The following is a 7,420-nucleotide window of genomic DNA, read 5'->3' as shown; positions in this document are numbered from 1 at the left end:
CCGTGTCTTATATTACAAGTCCGACACCATAGGGATAAGTCATGAGTAAGTTCTCACCAAATTACATCTACCAATATTTGCTTTAGCTTACTTGCCGTGTCATTTGCAAAAAATAAAACTACATACGATTAACATATGTAGGTTAAAGCATTCAGAGAAAAATCCATCCTAAAGATGCAATTTCACCTAGTTTAACTAAAAAAATACAGCCACATCTAATTAGAGATAACATCACACACACTAAAAAATTCAACATTAAAAGAACAAGTCAGGAGGCATAGACAGTAACATGTCATCTGTATAAAGACAATGAATTGACTGTGACGAACATACAAAGAACACAAAATGAGCTTAAAGTTGTTTAAATTACAAAATGACAAAATCTCAAAGATTCTGCAATAGAACAATGCAAAAATGCGTATAAAGCATTACAGAACGAAAAAAATAAAAAAATTAAATTGTTTAAATTAAATCTCAAAGATTCCGCAATAGTGTAATCTATTGTATTTAGACATAATGATTGAAATTGTGTACTCAAAGCTTTCCCGATACTTAACACTGTCTTGCATAAACCTTCAAAGATACTGATTATAAATAGTTCTCTAGCATATGAAATTGGTTGAAAACTCTACACCTAAAGATGCTGACTTCTAGCCTTCTAGTACTCATTTAGCAAGCCAAATTGTATTATTCAAACTCATTGGTAGAAGAAAGAATATCATAACAAATACTATTTAACCTTAAATAGATAATGATTAACTGTATTAAGATGAAAGTATTAGAACTCAACCCTGCTTTATCAAGGTGAGCATTACGTAGCTATCATTATCAGCTTTCTTTGTTTAATATAAAACTGCATTTTTAATTTTTTTTTGCTCATTCTACTCTCATGGCTTGCTAAACTTCTATGGTATATAATTTTGATAAACTTCTTCATGAATTGAAGTTTAATGAAATTCTACACCATAGAAGAGGTCTACTATCATTTCAACTGGTTCCTAAATAATCTAAATTAGAAATTTAGTACTATAGTTCTGAGAGATGGAAATTAAGAGCTAGAGAGACTAAAACAAAAATTCAGGAACAGGTTAAAACTGAGCAAAACTGGGGAATGCAATCTTCAATCTGAGAATCAAGTACACCTTGCTAATTTTTATTTTCTCACCATAAAATGTTATGATTCAATTATTGAATTATATCCATTTCTACTTTTGAAGTGGCATTAAATCACCAAAAACTAGAAAATAGCCTTGAAACTCCACTAATGTCTGAGACACCCAAAGGACTAAATCTAAACTTTTCCAGCCACATGTAAGTGGGACAAAAGGAATGTTTCTAAGCCAATGCAGCAGCAATATCTCAAAAAGGGCCATTTCACATCTCTTAAATGTCTAATAATTTGTATTCTGGGTAGCTCAAACAAGCTATTATTTATTACATGTTTTTAGCTGTCAAACCATGCCTTGTGTCAAACTCTCTTAAAAAGAGGTTTATAACTTTCCATTTTGTTTGGTGAGGGAAATTTTTTTCATAATTGATTATAGTGGAAACCAGTTGTGTCATTTGATTGATTATAGTGGAAACCAGCTGTGTCATTTTCATTTCTACATGTTTGATTTTTCATATCTGCTTTAGTGACCATATTTATTTTGTTTTGAGTTTTGTGCTTAATCAGAAAGTGTGTGATCTTGAAGTGGTGTGTATATATGCAGCACAACAAGAATGAAAAGTTCTCTACTATTTTAGGTCCGAAAACCCATGTAATCACAATATGTAATCACATAGATAAACCATTATATATATATATTGAAAATATGCATTGGAAAATAATCCCTTCCAAAGAATGCAAGAGTATATCAAATAATAACTTTTTAACTACTCAATACAAAGTTAAAAGTGTATGCGTGATAAAGAACTCTTAAAATACACACCAAAAGAGATAAAGTCATAACTCTCACCCCAAAATATCACCCAAGACCCAGCTTAATTTATTATTTTGAAAACAAAAAACAACTACCAAAAAATCAAAGAAACAAAATGGCTGAATACTTAATTATTCCTAACCCACACAACAACCCAAAACTTCATCTTTTCACACAACGAATCTAGAGACACTTTTTCCTTTAAGAGGAACATTGGAGGAAGAGGCTAAAGAGATATGGAACAAACTAGCCTTTTAGTCTTAAGTTTCTCATTCTAGTAACTTTTAATTGTAGTATTCTTTGTTATAGTACCAATATCAGTACTTTATGAGAGATGGATTTGATTAGATACTGAGTTTGTGTTTCATTTTTCAGTGATTTTCCTCCATTAACGGTTTGACACTATTTTGGTTACATCATTAGTTATGTTTTGTGTATTTTTATTTCAATAAGAATAGCTTCTACTTGGGTGTTATTTGATTACTGGTTTAGTGGTTTCCTTTTTAGTTTATTTTAATCTTTTTGTTATGATATTTTTATCTTGGTACCAATAGAGTAATTATCTAACCAACATAATATTCAAGCTACAATCATAGTGAATTCTTTCAAGGAAATAATGGTGCAAACTCTGTACATACATTTTATTCATGATTATGATGTGTATCATGTTGAATTTTATTTTTAGAGTTGGAAGATCAGGATATGGCTTGATTGAAGACTTGGAATCATGGTGGCCAGGTTTGTTTGCTCTATTCAGTTAGTAAATATAGTCAAATGATAGTTATACGTTTAAACAATTTGTTCATGTTTTTAGTTTTATATTATCCATTTACTTAATTGAAATAGAAGGAAGATCAGAAATTGTAATTCTCTTTTTCTCTTTTCCTATCTATATGGGGTTTGTGCTTTGAAACTTTTATTGCATTTTTGGTCCTACGGTTAATCAGCCTGCGTAGAATAAGAACAGTTTGCCTTTTTGGCTGTTTCAATTCTCTCAAAAGTTTTTGGAAATGGCAATCTTTGAGTTGTTCCTTCTTATTCTCTTTTAATTGATCAAAGATAGAAGGAATTTGATTTCTGTGTTCAATTAAATCGGGTACTTGACTTAGAAATTTTTGTACTAAATTATGGTAGCCAAATAATTTAGTTGCTAATTCTAAAATAATAAGAGTAATTAATTCTACTACCAAAATTATTAGTAGCTAATTTATTATTTTAGCTACCAATTTTCTTTTTGGTAGTAAAGAAAAAACATTTACCTACTAATTTTTTTGTGGCTAAAAATAAAGTTTCAATCATTTTATTTTGCAAAATTTAGCTACTAATGATTTCAAGCCATGCTAAGTCAAGATAATTTCAAAGAAGGTGCAGATTGTTTTCTAAAATAAATAGGACTTATAATCAAAGAACAAATATATAAATTTCAAGCCATGCTAAGTAAAAAAACTAGCAGAATTCCGAAAAAATAAAAAAGAAAGAAATTAGATTGACAAAAGATTCAGATAAAAAAAAGTGTTAGGGAACCTATCAATAAATTATGTTGGGAAATCTATCAATGAAAAGGGACACGAAATTATTATATCAATATACCTAATTAAGGAGTATGTACTGCTACTTAAAAGAAACCATTTTATAAATATACCGGCAACTTAAGAAAAATACCATTGACAAAAAGGAGTGTGTACTACTACTTTTACTCATCAAATGCAATTTGAATTGTTCAAAAATTAGCATGGTTCAACAATCAGAAGGCTAGCTACTTACTGTGGTATTCATAATTATACCTATAATCAGGTGTATCAATATAGTGTAAATCACTACTCCATTGATAGTGAAATCAAAACAGACAAAGTATTTGCTGAACAATAATATGCATAAATAAGCATGTATAGTCTATATGGAAAAAAAAGAATCAAATTATCTATGAAAGGTCTAATACCAATCACTACTACTCTCATGAGACCCTTTAAATTTTAAGTGAGGTGCAAAAACTTAAATTTTAAATTACTGTCACAGAGGAGGAGTGCTTTGATCAATTTGACTTAGAAAAATTAAGAGGTGTAAACCAACCTCATGAAAGCAATCTGGGGATTCATCTTTCCAAATGCAATTTTGACAAAATCATCTTCCTTGAAGGAAAATGTGGCATGAGGCTTTTCTTCTCCTTCTAATGTTCCTTAAATTTAACCAAAACACACAAAAATGAACATCTTCTTTTTTCTTACTAAGAAGTTACTTGACAAATAGTGATCAAAACAAAACTAATGGAAAATGAGATTAAAGAAAGGTTTACTTTACAAATTAATTTGTATATATATATATCATATGTTGTGTGGCCAAATAATGAAACAAAAGCAAAACCTCCTCAACACAAAAGAAATTAAACAATTAAAAGGATTTTCTTAGAAAATATGAAAACAAGCAATTATACATTCTGATATAACTTATTCCCAAATCCGAAAAAACAAATTAGTTAAAAAATAAGAAAAAAGAACTAAAATTCAAAGCTTACATAAGCTAATTTACTGACTTGTTGGTTTTATAATTATACAGCTACCTACCTGTAACAAACCTCTCCTTCCTAAGCTACTCCAACATACACTTAATATTTATTATTCAGTAAAATTATAACTTTATAAGCATCTTCTCCCCTTATTATATATTCAGAAAACTCTTCTCTAAGAGCAGTAGTAGGATAAGCAGAAAAAGTCCCTCTTCTTTTGTTATGTACCATTACCATGTCCAATGCTTAGTCAAAACTCTTGTAATTCCTTATTAAGTGTGTGTAGTTGGCAATCATGACCATATACTTTAGAGATTTCTGGTAGAAAATGACCAAAGAAAATTTCTAGAATAAAATAACATGTCTTCTTTAGACAAATTTAATAAAACAAAGTAACTCAATAAGCTTTATTTTTTCCTTGTTTCATCCAAGACTCATGAATTTATCTACTATGTAACAAATAGAGTAAAATAAACTAGATGATATATGTTTTCACTAAGAAAGCCAAACAACCTTTAATGTGGAAATGAAGCAAGAAAGAGAAAAATCTGTGAAAACTATCAACAAATTAAGCTACAGATTGTACCTAGTGTCGCCATGATAGCAGCAAAAATGATTATGCAAACAAGCTGCACCCTCAATTTTCCAATGGGGTATTTATAAATATTTATACCTTTCATTGACAAGTGAGTGAACCAAAGTATGCCACCAGCCATGAGATCAAGCAAAGAATCTAGTGTTGATGCTGCAATGGCTATGGACCCCCTCTTTATAGTAGCATAGATCTGCAGAATCAAACATAAGTTTCAATTTTAGTTTGTAAAGTGGGAATGAACGTTCTATAAGGCCATAAAATATTATTTGATGCAAGAACTCAAATACTCTAAAACATGGTCTATATAGTCTAAAACATTACAGATACGACTGGAGCTGTAAAAGCTCTTAAGAACTTACTTCAGCCAATATTTCTTATAAAAATACCCAAATTTTACCTTAAGTCCCAAGAGAATTATGTTTGAATAATTAGAGATCTTCATGGCTCTTTCATGTTGAGCTTGTTCATAAAGATCATCTTCATCAATGCCTTCTGATTGCACTATAGAGTCAACTTCCTCAAAAGATTTCAGAGTTAAAAGTTGTCTTTCATAGTAGTCCTTTTCTCCTATAATTTAAAGAAGAAACAAAAAAAATTATTTGTAAGAACATGTATATATAACAACATAAGAATAGCAAAAGAATCAAATCATGCATCGTTGGATTGCTTTGGTTGCAGAATCTTTGAACAAGTGAAGAATTCTCCCCCAGTTTCTCAACAAACAAACAATACCTCTGTTTGTTTCCTAACAAAATTAATAAAAAAACCAAAACAATAATCACTTATTTTGTGGTTCCAAGAAACCAATCAATCCAGGCCTAACTGTAGTATTTCTAGTTGGATGAACTTTGTTCATAGTGGTTTTTCCAATAGTTGGGCTGCTCTTTCTTTTTGTTTCACGCTTACTCCGAGAACTAGTTCTATAGGTAATTTATATATAGGGTCCTTTATTAATATATTTGGTTGTTTCTAATCAAGTGTTACAAAGATTTAAGCGAATTAAACAATCTGGGGTAAAAATCAATTTTAATTGAAATTCTTGGATATCTATACTTGAAGATCTAAAGAAACAGATGACTTCCAGAAGCATTCATTGCTTTTCCTTGCTAATGGCCTAGGTATAGAAGTGAACTGAAAAGTTCAATAGAAAAGAACGATAGTTCTAATAGTTTTTGAGTTTAACAAGTAGTAAGTCCTATACGAAAAAAAAAAAAACATAATCCTGTATATCTCAGCCGTGAAGTGAACATAAATATATTTATAGATTTCAAGTGATGATAAATTTACTTGGAAGAGAAAAAAGAAAAAAGAAATAAAGGAGGAAGATGTCAATACTAAGTGTGTATGTGTATTTATGGATTAAAGTACAGAACTAGTATAAAATATTAATAAATGTGATTTATGATGACAACAATCACAAAAATGAAATGCGGAACAGAAAAGAATGATGAAGCACCTGTATGAAATGATGAATTAAGATTTCATACTACTCCTTTAAACTGGCAAAAAACACCAACTCTTCAACCCGGCCATAACTGCAACATATTGCTAAATAATTAATTCTAGTGTTCTTTCATCTAAATAAGATAATAAAAAAGATCACGTGATTATGTAAAAAAAATTAAAAAAAGAAGAAGTTAATTACAGCTCTGCTTATGCACAACTATTATTAATGTTTAAAAAAAGTGACACATACTGTCGTAACACCTGTCATGTTAGAGGTAAGCATCCACAGATAAAAGCGACTAAAATTCTAACAAAAACTTCCATCTAAACTAAAATAGAAAAGAATTAGCTATTGCTTTCATACTTTTATGAAAATTGTGATTAACTTACATAGGATCCTGTAGATAGTTACCTCTCTAAAAGTTTCATTTTAGTTGCCTCATCCAACATATCCTTGCATTCACATAGAAAAGCACAAAACTCTTTTATTATTGATCGGTACTTTGAACTATGGTTATCCAAAGCAGTGTCATCTTCCAAGAGTAGACGATTTATCTGAAATGGAAAGATCAAGTTTGAAATTTATCTGAAACAACAGCAAATAGTACTAAATTATAAAAGAAAGTAAAATCAAAATGCTCTGCCATAAATGCTAATATGTATAATTCTGTGTTCACAAAGTTGGAACTCATATCTATTAGATAAGTTAGTTTTTTTATGCTGAGTTGTACTATTGGTTTGTTTGTGTTAGAATCCTTTTTCTTTTGGGGAAATTTCTGCTCCCTTCTTTTAGTCATTATGCAATTTTTTTTTTATAATATCTCATTTTGGATAAAAAATTTGTAACCCATCTAGGCAGCAAGACAAAAAATAAAGAGAGAAATCAGAGTTCTTAAATCCAAACTTTATGCGTGCACACACACACACCCAAAAAAAAAGGGGTGTGGGGAATAA

General features: G+C 29.9%; 1 long non-coding RNA gene across 1 annotated transcript; it reads right to left on the bottom strand.

The window, feature by feature from the left end:
- Nucleotides 1-5,423: 5,423 nt before the first annotated feature.
- Nucleotides 5,424-7,041, bottom strand: LOC133780375 (uncharacterized). The gene is made up of 3 exons (XR_009869269.1): nucleotides 6,857-7,041; nucleotides 6,477-6,555; nucleotides 5,424-5,587 (listed from the first exon to the last, which is right to left on the bottom strand). It is a non-coding gene; the product is annotated as an uncharacterized LOC133780375 (long non-coding RNA).
- Nucleotides 7,042-7,420: the final 379 nt, after the last annotated feature.

Source organism: Humulus lupulus, chromosome 5 (assembly GCF_963169125.1).
Source record: "Humulus lupulus chromosome 5, drHumLupu1.1, whole genome shotgun sequence".
In the NCBI taxonomy this organism is placed as follows: Eukaryota; Viridiplantae; Streptophyta; class Magnoliopsida; order Rosales; family Cannabaceae; genus Humulus; species Humulus lupulus.
This window is presented reverse-complemented; position numbering and strand designations above follow the sequence as displayed.